This window comes from Macaca thibetana, chromosome 18, assembly GCF_024542745.1.
Source record: "Macaca thibetana thibetana isolate TM-01 chromosome 18, ASM2454274v1, whole genome shotgun sequence".
Lineage (NCBI taxonomy): Eukaryota > Metazoa > Chordata > Mammalia > Primates > Cercopithecidae > Macaca > Macaca thibetana.
The window spans coordinates 19,022,451-19,038,576 of record NC_065595.1 but is presented as its reverse complement, the minus strand read 5'-3'; the positions used below and the strand labels follow the sequence as shown (position 1 = coordinate 19,038,576).

The window sequence follows — 16,126 nt, the reverse complement described above, 5'->3', positions numbered from 1 at the left end:
TGAAAGGGTTTCCTCTGGGAAAATTTATAGTTACCACCAAGAAGGATTCTAAAATAATTTTTTTCATTTTTTTAGATTTTTAAAAAATTTCAATAGCAGAATGTTTTTTGTTTATATAGATGAATTGTTTTGTGGTGAAGTCTGGGATTTTAGTGTAATCATCACCCAAATAGTGTACATTGTACCCAATAGGTCATTTTTCATCCCTCAGTCCCCTCTGCCCCTCCCTGCTTCTGAGTCTCCAATGTCTACTATACCACTCTGTTTGCCTTTGCATACTCATTGCTTAGCTCCCATAAGTAAGAACATGTGGTATTTGGTTTTCTGATCCTGAGTTACTTCACTTAGGCCAATGGCTTCCAGTTCTTCCCAAGTTGCTGCCAATGATATATGATTTCATTCTTTTTATAGCTGAGTAATATTCCATGGTGTATATATACCACATTTTCTTTATCCACTCATCAGTTGATGGGCACTTAGGTTGATTCCATATCTTTCAATTATAAATTGTGCTGTAGTAAACTTACATATGCAGGTGTCTTTGTTATAACATAATTATTTTCCTTTGGGTAGATACACAATGCTGAATTGAATGGTAGATCTACTTTTAGTTCTTGAGAACTCTCCATACACTTTTCCATAGAGGTTGTACTAATTAACATTCCCCCCAGCACTGTATAAATGTTCCCTTTTCACCACACTTGTACCAACATCTTTTTAAAAATTTTTTAATAATGGCCATACTGGCTGGGGTAAGGAGATACCACACTGTGGTTTTAATTTGCATTTTCCTGATGATTAGAGATGTTGAGCACTTTGTCATATGTTTGTGGGCCATTTCTATGCCTTCTTTTGAGAAAAATACATATCCTAGAAAATTATTGGACTTTTGAATGAAGAAGCTTTGGTTCTCTGGGCAAATAAAAAACAAAATGCCCCAGTTAACCTGGCGTTATCTTGGTTTAGACTTCTTCCTCAAGCTAATTACTAATATTATTCCTTTTCATACGCAAAAGTATCAGATTGACTGCCAACCTGCTTCTAAGAGAAAGAGCATTAAGTTGGTCTCAAACACCTTGACAAAAACAGAAGACAGAATCCAGTTCAGGAACATTTACAGTATATTCTGAGGAGAAAATGAGCCAAAGATTTTCTATCCAGACAAGATGCCCTTCAACTATAAAGGTTACAGTACTTTGTTTTAAATATGAAGCAGTTCAGGTAGCAATTTTTTCATGTGGACTTTTCTTTAGAGAACTAATAAAGAATTAGTTTTAGCCAATGCATAAATAATTAGAGAATATCTAGCAAAAGGATCAGCTCTAGGCACTGAATATGTTTACTTGTACATCTGAGACAAAAATATATTTAGCAGCAGATCTAAGACACAAATAAAGGTGAGGATAAAGAAGACAGAATAGGAGCTAAATGTTCTGTGCTGTGACAGTGAAAAGTAATACAACCACAAGACATTGGAGGAAAGGAGGGACATAATATAGAAGGTGGAGTAAAGTTAGAGGTTGTGTCATATGCAACACCAGGGATATAAAGGAAACAAATAAGGATGATGAGGCAAGGTCTAGAAGCATAAGCATATGGAAAAGTCAAGAAAGATAGTGCTATCTATGTATGTATGTATTCAGCCATAAAAAGAATGAAATAATGTCTTTGGCAGCAACTTGGGTAGGACTGGAAGCCAATGGCCTAAGAGAAGTAACTCAGGACCAGAAAACCAAATACCACATGTTCTCACTTATGGGAGCTAAGCAATGAGTATGCAAACAGAGTGGTATAGTAGACACTGGGGACTCAGAAGCAGGGAGGGGCAGAGGGGGCTGAGGGATGAAAAATGACCTATTGGGTACAATGTATACTATTTGGGTGATTATTACACTAAAATCCCAGACTTCACCACAAAATAATCAATGTAAACAAAAGACATAAACATAAAGCTGAGTCATTAGGAAATGGAAGGGAAAGGAGAAGAAATAGGATGTAAGCTGTGATGGTTAATATTAAGTGTCAGCTTGACTGGATCGAAGGATGCAAAGTATTGTTTCTGGCTGTGTCTATGAGTGTGTTGCCAGAGGAGATTAACATTTGAGTCAGCGGACTGTGAGAGGCAGAGTCACCTTCAATCTGGGTGGGCACCATCCAACTGGCTGCCAGAGTGGCTAGAAAAATCAGGTAGAAGGTGGAATTAGCTGACTTTCTAAGTCCTACAGCCTTAATCTTTCTCCCATGCTGGATTTTCCTGCCCCCAAATACCAGACTCCAGGCTCTCTGGCTTTTGGAGTCTTGGACTTACACCAGTGATTTGCCAGAGATTCCTGGGCCTTTGGCCACAGACTGAAGACTTCACTGTTGGCATCCCTATTTTTGAGGTTTTGGGATGCTGAGCCACTACTGGCTTCCTTGCTCCTCAGCTTGCAGATGGCCTGTCGAGGGACTTCGCCTTGTGACTGCATGAGTCAATTCCCCTTAATAACCTCCCTTTCATACATACATATATATATCGTATTAGTTCTGTCCCTCTAGAGAACCCTGACTAATACATAAGCTAATTTTATTATTGCTCATAAGAGAAAAGGATAAGATACTGGTGCTGGTGATGATGATGATGATGATGATGATGATGATGATGATAAAGAGACAGGTGATACATGGACAGATAGACAGACAGACATAAAAGGTATCAAAAAAGGATTTCAATATAAAGGGTATTATAAAGGTAGTAATGAAAACAAGTATCACTTTTCCATATATCAAAAAGGCTAACTTTTCAAGAAAGAAGAGATAAAATAGTACAAATGTTTAAATATATCTACAGTTGTACATAAACACATGTACAGGCATATCTAGGGAATACTACAGGTTCCATTCCAGACTACAGCAATAAAGTGAATATCACAATAAAGTGAGTTACACAGATTTTTTTGGTTTCACAGTATATTTCAAAGTTGTGATTATACTATCTTGTTACCTATTAAGTGTGCAATAGCATCATGTCTAAACAATGTACATACCTTAATTTAAAAATACTTTCTTGCCCAAAAAAATTCTTAGAATCATCTGAGCCCTTCAGCAATTATAATCTTTTTGGGGTAGAGAGTCTTGCCTCTGTGTTCATGGCTGCTGACTGATCAGGGTGGTGGTAATTTAAAAAATAAGACCACCGTGAAGTTTGCTGCATCAATTGCCTCTTCCTTTCACAAAAGATTTCTCTGTAGCATGTAGTGCTGTTTGAGAGCAGTTTATCCACAGTAGAACTTCATTCGAAACTGGAGTCAATCCTCTCAAAACTTGTTACTGCTTTATCAACTAAGTTTATATAATAGTCTAAATCTTTTGCCGTCATTTCGACAATGTTCACAACATCTTCACCAGGAGTAGATTCCATCTCAAGAAACCACTTTCTTTGCTCATTCATAAGAAGCAATTCCTTATCCATTCAAGGTTTATTATGAGATTATAGTAATTAATTCACATCTTCAGAGTCCATTTCTAATTCTAGTTCTCTTGCTATTTTCACCACATCCGCAGTTACTTTCTTCATTGAGCTCCTGGATTCTTCAAAGTCATCTATGAAGTTTGGAATCAACTACAAATGTGGATATTTTGACCTCCTCCCATGAATCATGAATGTTCTTGACAGTATCTAGAATGGTGAATCCTTTCGGGAAGGTTTTCAATTTATTTTGCCCAGATCCACTAGAGAAATTACTATTTATGGCAGCTTTGGCCTTCTAAAATGAATGTTTTAAATAATAAGACTTGAAAATCAAAATTACTACTCAATCCATGAACTAAAAAATGGATGTTGCGTTAGCAGATATGAAAACAACATTAATCTCCTTGTGTATCTCCATCAGAGCTCTTGGGTGACCAGGTGTTTTGTCATTGAACAGTAATATTTTGAAAGGATTTTTTTTCTTAGCAATAGGTCTCATCAATGTTTACTGAAATAGTTTACTCAAAATATTCAGTAAACTATGCTATAAACAGATGTGCTATCATCTAGGCTTTGTTGTTCCATTCATAGAACACAGGTAGAGTAGATTTAGCATCATTCTCAAGGGCCCTAAGATTTTCAAAAAGGTAAATGAACACTGCGTTAACTTAAAGTCATCAGCCACATTAGTGCCTGTTTAAAAGCCATCCTGTCCTTTGAAGCTCTGAAGCCAGGCATTAACTTATTCTTTCTGCCTATGACAGCCTAGATGACATTTTCTTCCAATATAAGGCATTTTGTCTACATTGAAAACCTGCTGTTCACCTCCATCAATGATCTTAGCTAGACCCTCTGAATAATTTGTTGCAGCTTCTCCATGAGCACTTGCTGCTCTACTTTCTACTTTCATGTTATGGAGATGGCTTCTTTTTTCAAAATGCATGAACCAACCTCTGGAAGCTTCAAACTCTTCCTCTACAGTCTCCTCCTCTCTCTGGCCTTCACAGAATTGAAGAGAGTTGGGGTCTTGCTCTGGATTAGGCTGTGGCTTAAGGGAATGTTGTGGCTGGTTTTATCTTCTATCCAGATAACTAAAATTTTATTCATATCAGCAATCAGGCTGTTTAGCTTTCTTATCATTTGTATTTTTACTGGAGTAACACTTTTAATTTCCTTCAGGAACTTTTCTTTTGCAGTCACAACTTGGCTAACTGGCACAAGAGACCTAGCTTTCCGCCCATTTCAGCTTTCGACATGCTTTCTTCACGAAGCTTGTTTATTCCCAGCTTTTGATTTAAAATGAGAGACATGTGACTCTTCTTTCCACTTGAACACCTAGAGGCCACTGTAGGTTTATCAACTGGCCTAATTTCAACATTGTTGTGTCTCAGGGAATTGTGAGGTTTGAGGAGAGAGAGACAGGAACAGCTGGTCAATGGAGCAATCAGAACATAAACATTTATTGATGAAGCTTGCCATCTTATATGGGCACAGTTCACGGCCCTCTGAACTGTGGCCCTCTAAATACATTAGTAACATCAAAGATCACTGATCACAGATCACCATAACAGATCTAGTAAGAATAAAAAAGTTTGAAATATTGTGAGAATTACCAGAATGTGATACAGAGACACAAAGTGGGCACACATTATTGGAAAATGTTGCCAACAGACTTGCTTCATGCAGGATTGCTGCAGACCTTCAACTTGTAAAGCATGCAATATCTGTGAAGTGAAATCAAATGAGGTGTGCCTATATGTTAAACAGAAAACATAACAAAACATTATAACAGAAATAAAATATGAATATCATCTTGACCAATATAAGGGAGCTTACCTCACAGATAAATATTAAAAATCTTTCTCTTTATCACAAAGTTAAAGACAAGTCTATGCTTATTACAGGAAACATGTGTAAAACAAAATTATTTAGAAAGTTTAAAAATGCAAATATGGGCAAAAGTAGACCAGAACATACAACCAAAAAGAAAGCAGAGACTGCAAACTTAGTATCAGACGAAGCAGTATTCAGGGTTCAAAAGCATTAATGGAGACAAATAAGGGCACTTCAAAATGCCAAGGGAGGCAAATAATAATGAAATCATAAAAATTTTATTATCAAACACCAAATATCAGTAGCAAATTTCATCAAAGAGCAGTTACAGTTGATACTGTGAGAATTAGAAATACCTTTTTAAAAGAACACTTTACTTCTCTAATTAAGACAGATCAAGAAGACAAATATATATATATACACACACATATAAAAGATTTAAACAACGCATGTTATAATCAAGATGATTTTTATATACCAAACTTTATGCTTTCAAATCGTAGAAAACACTTCTTTTCAAGTGTCCATAGAAAAGAAGAAAATTGACAATACATTAAGCCAGAAAGGAAAAGGAAACCACAAACAAACAAAAACTAACAAATATATATATATTTTAAAAAGCAAACCTTTTAAAAGTCAGGAGAAAAATACCAACTGAAGTTACAGAAACAACTGCAATAAAAGCAGTATATATCAGAACTTACAAAATATAACTAAAGCAAGTCCTACAGGAAACATTTTTAAACAAGAAATGAAAATAAATGCAGTAAGCATCTGGCTCAGAGTCAGAAAATAAAAAAAATAATAATACAAACACGCCAAAAAAAAAAAAAAAAAAAGACAAATGAAGAAATTAGGATACATTCATAAATTGATGACATAGCAAAAATGAATGACTGAATGAATGGTGTTTTTGAAAATGATCCATAGATTTGTTACTAGCTAATTTATTCAAGAGAAAAAATAAAAGAGCAAGAGAAAGTAATCGTAAGAACAGAAACATTTAAAATTACAAGACCACTTCAGATGACTCTAGGCAACTTACTGTAAAGACCTATATAAAATGAATAGTTTTCTAGGAAAACACGATTCAGTGAAACTTAGTATGCTATACTTTCGTTAGCACAGAAGAAATTAAGAGCTAACAGTAACAAAGCACCAAGCTGGGAGATCTCACTGGGTAGTTTCAATAGAAATTAGACAGTAAATAATTCCAGTGCTATATAACTGGGTTCAGGACTCAGAAAGAAAGAAAACATCCCAATTGTTTTATAAAATGAATATAATATTGATAATAAAAGCCAACAAATATTTCATTTAAAAAGACAACTACAGACTAACCTCACTTACAAATATTAACATTAAAAAAAATCCTGATTATATCAAGCCAAAGTCAACATCAACTTAAAAGGTAACAACTGACTGGAGTTTATTCTAAAAATATATGAATAAACTTGGTATCAGGCATCTAAAGTTAATTATATTAATAGATCAGAGAAATGTTCCTGAGGGGAAAATTCTCATGATCTCTCTCTAGATACAAAAAAAAAAAAAAAAAAAAAGACATTTAACAAAACAGTGGATAATTTACTAAATACACATATCACTCTTTCATCACAACTATTTAACATTCCACTGGAGATTTTGCCAATGCTTTTAACAAGAAAATTAATTTTACTCAAGAATTTTTCTCCTTCCCCAACCCTTCCAATACACAATCAATCCTATCATCTTTGTAGAAAGATGAAATCCCACACAGTGAGTAAAAGTAGTGAGATAGATAATAAAGTACAAAATTAATTTAAAGAACTAAATGAGATATAATTAAAAAGGAAGATAAAATAGAAGATAGCATTACAATAAAAATTTTAACTCCAGTAAATATACTTAAGGAAGATTCAGGACGATAGTTTTGAAAATAGCTCAAATTCTCATGATGGATATGGAAGTGAAATTAAACAACTAGAAGTAAAATTACTATTTATTTAAGACTCAATATCTTAAATAAGTCAATTGAAGTTCAACGTGAACCCAGTGAAAATAACAAAAGGTTTCTTTCCACTTGTGACCACATAATACAACTCAACGTTTATATGGACCACCTAAAAAGCAAGAATAGCCAGAAAATCTTTTTAAAAAAATAAGAGAGATAAGAGTCACTGGCATTGCCAGATATTAAAATACACATTTTGATAGTAAAAACGATCTTACTGTTACATGAATGGACAGACCAATGGAAAAGAATGAAAAGTCGAGAAATAAACCGAAATATATTTATATAACTTAATTATCAAATCAGTACATAAGGATATATATGTTTAAAAATTATGTTGACAAAACTGGGTGGCCATCTGGAAACACACAAACTTGAAACCACACTTCATACCACAATAAACCAAGATCAAAGATTTCAGTGTTAATGTAATACTACAGAAGTATTAGAAAAAAAATCTAGAGTCATTATTTCATGATCTTGAAGAAAGAAGACCACCTAACTGTTATTTAAAATGTAGAGCTATGGGCTGGGTGCGGTGGCTCAAGCCTGTAATCCCAGCACTTTGGGAGGCTGAGACGGGCGGATCATGAGGTCAGGAGATCGAGACCATCCTGGCTAACACGGTGAAACCCCGTCTCTACTAAAAAATACAAAAAATTAGCCGGGCGAGGTGGCGGGCGCCTGTAGTCCCAGCTACTCGGGAGGCTGAGGCAGGAGAATGGTGTGAACCCGGGAGGCGGAGCTTGCAGTGAGCTGAGATCCGGCCACTGCACTCCAGCCTGGGGACAGAGCAAGACTCCGTCTCAAAAAAAAAAAAAAAAAAAAAAAGTAGAGCTATGAAGGAAAAGATAGAAAATTTTAGATATATGGAAATCAAAAAGTTCTGTGGTAAAAAAAAATTTAAGGAGTAAATTAAAAAGCAAATGTCAAACATTGAAAGATGATTAACAAGCTGGGAAAATATTTGCAACTCCTATCAGATATGAGATTAGAATTTTTTAATAACTACAAACCTCATAAAAAATTAACAAGAAAAAAATCCAGAAATCTAATAGAAAAAGTATTCAAGGATATGAATACAGCTCACCCACCAAACAGAAGTTAAAATGGTCTATAAAGTATGAAAGGATACTCAACATCACTCATAGTAATAGAAATGTAAATCATAACTAATAGTAGATCCTATTTTTTCATCTTTCAAATTGGCAAAACTCCAAAGTTGAACAAGCAAATATTAGCAAATCTAAGAAAAAACAGATTTCTTCATAAACTGCTCATAGTAACACAAATGTACTAGGTTTATGTAGAAAATTTTGGCAATATTTATCAAAATTAAATATCTGGAAATATAAAAACAGCAATTTTATATTAGGTTGTTATATATATTACCAATATTCCATCACTTTTATCCAAAACTGATAATATTTCAACCTTATAAGAGCAAAAGACTGTAAACAATGTAAATGTTTATGTATAGGGCATTCGTTATAATATATCCTTTCAATAGAATACTTTACAGTTGTAATTAAGAATCAGAAAGCTGTTTAGTGTATAGTTTTTTTCCACAAAAAGCAAAGAAAACATGGCACAATTTTAAACATTTGAGTGCAGAGAAGGTATAATTCATTTTATGTTGGTATGAGATATAAATGAAGAAAGAAGAAAGAGTAATTCCTCCAATTGCAAAATAGGAAGATATTTCTAAAATTTCATGTAACAAAAAATAGGTTTTAGTCTCTTATTTTAAGTTACAAAAGTAACTAAGAGAAAGACTAAAAATTGTATAAATCTGTAACAGTGATAAGGGGTAAAGAAAGCATTAGTACAATTGATCTACATCTGAACTTTTCATTTTAGAGGTGCTTAGATCTTATCTAGTGTTTCTCAGTCTTAAAAAAGAGAAGAATAAGAATGACTTCTTCAATCATGGGAATAAGCACCAAAAGAATGTGCCCCTGAGCAAGGAGTGCTGAGGAAAACAGTACTTCCATGTTACTTGATTTACAGGCTATTTTGATAAAAAATATTTTTAACAAAAGTTAATGAGTACAGGCAAAAGATTAAAAGATTATAAGATTCAGAAGGCAGAAGCTATATGTGATTTCGTTTACCACAGTTTCTATCATCCAATGTCTGTTATGTTGTACGTGTCAGTAAATAAGACATAAAGAGTTCTTAGAAGTCACTAAGGAGGGGTCTCAACTAGAAAAGTTGGTAAAGCACATAAATAGTTCAGAAAATAATTATGGGTGGCCAGTAAACATATTTAGTGTTCAACCTCACTGGTAATGCAGGTTAAACCTGCAGTGAGCTATCCCTTTCCCCAAATGAAATTGGAAGTATTTTACAATAGCACATGTACATATAGAAGCTGTGGTGAGGCATAACTCATACACAAGCAATTTAAGTGTAAACTGGTTAACAAAAACAACAAAAAAAAAAAAAAAAAGAGAAAGCTTTCTGATAAACAATCAGAATTAGCAGGAATCTTTACATCTTAATGCTTTGATGTAATGCCCTTATTTATGGAAATCAATCCTAATGAAATAATCTGACATACAACAAAAGATTAACATATAGGGAGTGTTTCACAGCCTTATTTAACACAATGAAAACTGGCATCAATCTAAGTAGTTAACAATAATATTTAGATAAATTATGTATATCCAAATGAGAGCATATTATTTCATTTTCAAAACTTTTGTTCCAAAATATACCCAATTAAATTGAGATGTTTATGATATGACAAATGAAAAAAACTGAAATACAAAACAATATATATATACCAACTTTGTGTGTATCAGCGTACAGGTATTACAAGATGGGAGAAAAAAACGTTGTAATAATGTATAATGTATTTCAAGATGTTAATAATGGTTATTTCTGGGTCATTGGATTACAAATTCTTTTCCTTTTTTTTCCTAAATTGTCCAACTTTTCTACAAGGAAACTCTATTTCTAGAATTAATAACAAGTTTTATTTCCTTAAAAGTTAAGTTCTTCTAGTAATGGCAGAGCAGCTTGTAATGGACTAACACAACATACTACAGATAAAATTACAAACTCTGAACAAAACAGAGAAAATAAGTAGTCAGAGCAGAAAGAACCTAGAAGAGAGTCAACTCTAACTCTGTAGGTTAGAATTTATGCAACTTTTCACCTGGGAACGGTCCACCTCCACACAAGGTGGAATGTCTGGACCTTCAGCAGAAATCTGTCTTCCAGGCATGGATTCAGGAATGTCAGAGTATCCAGAAGATGTGGAAAAAACCCCAGGAGAAAACAGCACAGTGTGGGGAAGTTCAAAAATCCGCATTTAAAATCTGTCCAAACTCTTAACTGATCCCTGATCTAGAAATACTTAAGCCTTCCAGGTGTTCAGCAGAAAGTAAAAGTTTGAATGCAACTCTTTTTAAGCTTAAAAAAGTCTTAAAGACAGATTTTAGCTACTACCAACTGTAAGGGAGATGGTATCGAGAGTTTGAGTTGAGCCAGATTACTCGTGATAGAAAAATTATAAACATTCTTTAGAGAAAGACAGCAGAACTTTGTCTCCAGAATGTTTTATAAACAATATTTCATTTATAAACAAAATTCTTAAACAAGCGAAACAGAAAAAAATATGATCCACAGTCAGATGTCAATCATCAGGAACCAACTGAAAAATACAAATACATCAAGATATAGATCAGCTATTTTATTATAATTATGTTCAGAAACAAAATAAAATATAGAATGAAAAGATGGGGAATTTCAACAGAAAAATAAAAACTATAAAAATGGAGATTTTAGACATCAATGGTACGATATATGAAAATTTAAACTTCAGTGGATGGGATTAGAAGAGGATTGGAGATGGAAGACACAGATCAGTAAAAACTATCTAATCTGAAGAACAGAGAAAAAGAATGGAGCCTCAGTGACACGTGGGACAATAGAGCAGCCTAACAAAGAACAGTCGAAGTCACAGAAGGAGAAGAGAGAGTATGAGGTAGAAAAAATATTTGAGGAAATAAGGCTGGAAAATGTTTCAAATATATAATAAGAGTGGAAAATGCTTCAAATATATTGAAAACTAAAACTTAAATTTGAAGATCAATGAAGAAAAACATACTCAAGCATATCACAGTCAAACTGCAAGCAGCCAGAAAAAACAAAGACACACTACATAGAGGAATGACATGAATGGCAGCTGACCTACCTTCAGAAAAAGAGGAATCCAGAAGACAATGAATATCCTTACAGTGCTAAAAGAAATACATAAATTGCCACCTAAAATTCTATGTCCAGCAAAGATCTTCTTCAAAAAGGAGAGTGAAATCATGACATTCCAGAAATATAAAAGCAAAAAGAATTTCTTACTTGCAAAGATGCAAAGAGAAAAATAAATTATTCAGGCTAAAGAGGAGTACCACTAGATGAAAAGAATAAAAAATATGCAGTAAATATAAAACATTATATTTTTCTCACCTTAATTTAAATATATATTATATATTCACCCACATAGTTACAACACTCTATGTGGATAAATATAACCATAGCATTACACATTTCTTAAAGCTTACAGCTTACATGAAGAAGTACAATCTTAACTCTAGGTATACTGTGATAAATTTAGGATATATATTATAATCCCTAGAGCAAACAACTACAAAATAATGTCAAATTTTATAATCAAAAAGTGTAGTAGAATAATTGAAATGGACCACTAAAAATACATTCAAATAACAACTACTCCCTAATAAAAAACCACACAGAAAAAGAGAAGACAAAAAAAAAATAAGAAAACATGGTAAACATCAATCCAACAATAGCAATAACATTAAATATTAATTCCATTAAAAAATAGGTTAAAACCTACAGATTGCCAGGCTGGATTTAAAGCATGGCTTCACTATAAAGATAGAAGAAGATGTACTACAAAAATAGTAAGCCTAAGAAAGCTGGAACAGCTGTATTAATATAAAACAAGAAAGATTCAATTATTTTTTTAAAAAGGACACAGACATTTCAAAATAATAAAAGGATAAATTAAAAACAGACATAGCAATCCTAAATATTTATGCACCAAATAACAGATCCTGTAATATAAGAATCAAAACATTGTTTAAAGTTAGGAGAAATAGATACATCCACAATTAAAGACTAACTTCTCACTCAATAACTGATCAAAATAAATGGTTAAAAAATAAATAAGGCTCCTGGTTTCCAACAAGCGATGTAAAAACCTAGAGAGACCCTCTTCACACTAAATTCCTTCATTACCACACTTACACCAGGAAATAAGACATACCTACTGAAAGTTTATAACTTCTCTTGAACCCATCAAAGAGCTGAGGTCACCAAGCAAGCTACTAACCCCAAATCTCAGGATGTGGAGGAGTCTGCTGGGAAAGAAGTACATTAACATTGACCCGGAGCAATGCTACCAAACATCAATGAAGGAATTCAGCTGTGACAGCTGATGAATTGGTAAAGACAGACATAGTACAGACATTGTGAAGCACCTGAAGGCTAGAGGTATAAGGAAGGTTATAGCCTCCTTTAGACTTTTATCTTATAGCAGGCAATTTTATAGATTCCAATATGAGTATTGAAAAGAAAATGAACTTGAATAGCCAAAACAATTTTGAAAAAAGCAAACAAAGTCTGAGCATTAATACTACCTAATTTCAAGAATTTCCATAAAGCTACATTAATTGAAACAGCATGGTATCAGTTAAAGGACAGATGCATAGATCAACAGAACAGTCTGGAAGCAGACACACAGAAATAAAGCCAACTAATTGTTGGCAAAGAGTTCCTTCGAATATGCATAGTATATAAGGCTATAAATTATCCAACACTACCTCACCAATATAACAAGTATGGAGATTATTTTAATCTTCTGCTAACGCCTCTGGTAATTATAAATTATTGACAAGCTAATTCAGATGGCAATTTATACGAATACAATCTGAAAATCAAATTTTAAACATGTTATATATATATATATCCATTATATATAGACACACACACAGATACACACATATACGTATTTTGTTTACTTTTATCTCCAGTAGAATAACAAATTATATTATTCTTCAAAGGAGGTACGCTGTCTACTATTTGCAATATAATTGTAGTACATATTAAAATGCAAAGGAATTAGTAAAGAAGTAGAAGAGATGAATCACATTATTGGGACAACACAAAAGATTTGAATTGTCAAATCAGATTCACATGAATCAGAGATCTTATCTGATATGAAGCTTTACAAAAAATGTCAAGAATACAAATGGTTTCTAGGCATAGGTAAAGCAGGAAAAGGTACATAAAAGTCAATACATCACGCAAATCCTTTATCATACATTGGATATGCTTCAGCACAGAATAACATTAGAAGTCTGTAATACATTACTTATTCAGAAAAGAGCTAACACAACACTGAAATGAACCCAGTTTCTACCAAAATAGTTACATAGCTAATGCAACATTTTTTCAGGCAGCCATGACCTATAAATACAGAGTCTAGGCTACTTTATCATAAAAAATACTAGACCAGAAATATTCTGTTAAAGGCTCTTCATAGACAGATACTATCTCACTTTAAATATCATTAATCTGCTAGCCAGAGGATCTATCATTAACACCAAGACACCTGACATTGTTTTTCAAGGATGGATCCTTCAGTAATAAGAATGAATGAATGCATGATCTACTGCTTAACCATTTTCCTCCTATAAACCATGAAGACATTATACCAACATATTCTACCGCTTGATCGAGCAATGCCATTACTGGGTATCTACCCAGAGGAAAAGAATTTATTATACGAAAAAGATACTTGCACATGCATGTTTATAGCAGCACAATTTGCAAGTGCAAAAATATGGAACCAGCCCAAATGGCCATCAATCAACGAGTGGATAAAGTAAATGTGGTGTGTGTATATATATATATACACACACACATACACATATATATACATATATACATATATTTCAAATGTTTAAGATTATACATACACATATGCATATACATATATGTATGTGTATATATGTATACACATGCATATGTATATACATATATATGTGTATATATGTATATATGTGTATGTGTATACATGCACATATATTTTTTAATCAGATGTTTGAAATTATATAAATTATATTCACATGTGTGGGCTTGAGCATCTGTATGTGACTTTAAAAATAAATCTTTCTAAGGACAGATTTTTCATCCTAAAAATGTGAGCCTTAATGTTAAAATTATATGTATTTATATACATATATGTATGTGTACACATATATGTATGTGTATATATGTGTACATATATATATGCGTGTGTGTATATATATATAATGTAGTATGGCTTAGTAGTATTCCATACTATATATATGGTATATATGGCTGAGTAGTATTCCATGGTGTGTGTGTGTGTGTGTGTATATATATAAATGTGGTATGAATATAAATACATGGAATACTACTCAGCCATTAAAGGGAATGAAATAATGGTATTCACAGCAACCTAGATGAAATTGGAGATTATTCTAAGTGAAGTAACTCAGAAGTGGAAAACCAAACATCCATATGTTCTCACACATATGTGGGAGTTAAGCTATGAGGATGCAAAGGCATAAGAATGATACACTGGACTTTGGGGACGCAGGGAAAAGGGTTAGGGGTGGCAAGGGATAAAAGACTACACATTGGGTACAGTGTACACCAGTCAGAAATCACCGCTAAAGAACTTACTCATGTAGCCAAACACTACCTGTTCCCCCAAAATCTACTGAAATGAAAAAAGTAAAAATTGGAGTAAATAGGTACAATGTCTCCAATTTACCCTCAAATGGTTCAGAAAAAGATATGAATGCATAAATATATGAGCTAAATGCATATCCAGCTAGTCCTCATTATTCAAGGATTCCATATTTGTGAATTTGCCTATTCACTAAAATGTATTTGTAGCTCAAAATCAACGTTCCCAGAGCTTCAGTGATCATTTGTGGACTGAGGCAGAGCAGTCAGAAATTTGAGTCAACTGCCCTGCTCGTTTTCAGCTGGGGTCCAACAAGAATATGCTCTGCCTTCTTGTTTCAGCTCTTATAATATAAGGAAGTGTCCTTTTGGGGGTCTGTTTAGTAACACATTATTCACATTTTTGTGATTTTTCTTGGTGATTTTGCTGTTTAAAATGACCTCCAATTGCAGTGCTATCCAGTGTTAGAAGTGCAAGGAGGCTGTGATGTACCCTAAGGAGAAAATGCATCTGTTAAACAAGCTTCTTTCAGACATGAGGGATAGTGCTGTTGATCACAGTTCAGTTTTAATGAACCATCATTATATATTAAATTAGGAGTCTTACAAACACATAGAAAACAAGGTTCAGTCCTGATCAGTTGATAAAAACAAGGTTGTGATCAGAGACTCATGTAAACTAGTATTCACTTATTCAAAGTCCATGGCAACTTTATAGAACAAAACTACCATGAATAAATAATGAGAATCGATTGTGTGGTGTGCTTACACACATACATGACAAATGGAACAAAAATTAACAATTCCTGCTGGATCTGGGCAGAGGGTGTTTGAAAATTCCTTTTACTACTTTTAAAACTTTTCTGCACGTTAGAAATGTTATCAAGATAAAAATTCAACAAAATAGATCATAGATAAATTATTACAAAATACCTTTGCTAACAAGAGTCACAAATTGTTTTCTTATCCTCTGGAAATCTGATATATACGGGAATCTAGTTATTTGTCTGGTATTCCGAGAGAGAGAGAGAGAGAGAGAAAGACTAGCTTGTAAAACTCAGGCTCTACAAGAAATAGGCTGATCATGCAGTAAAGATAAA

At 33.4% G+C, this 16,126-nt stretch overlaps 1 long non-coding RNA gene across 2 annotated transcripts in view; it reads right to left on the bottom strand.

Annotated features, from left to right (window-relative positions):
• Positions 1-16,126, bottom strand: part of LOC126941391 (uncharacterized) — a 174,119-nt gene that overhangs the window by 19,386 nt on the left and 138,607 nt on the right. The window lies entirely within an intron of this gene.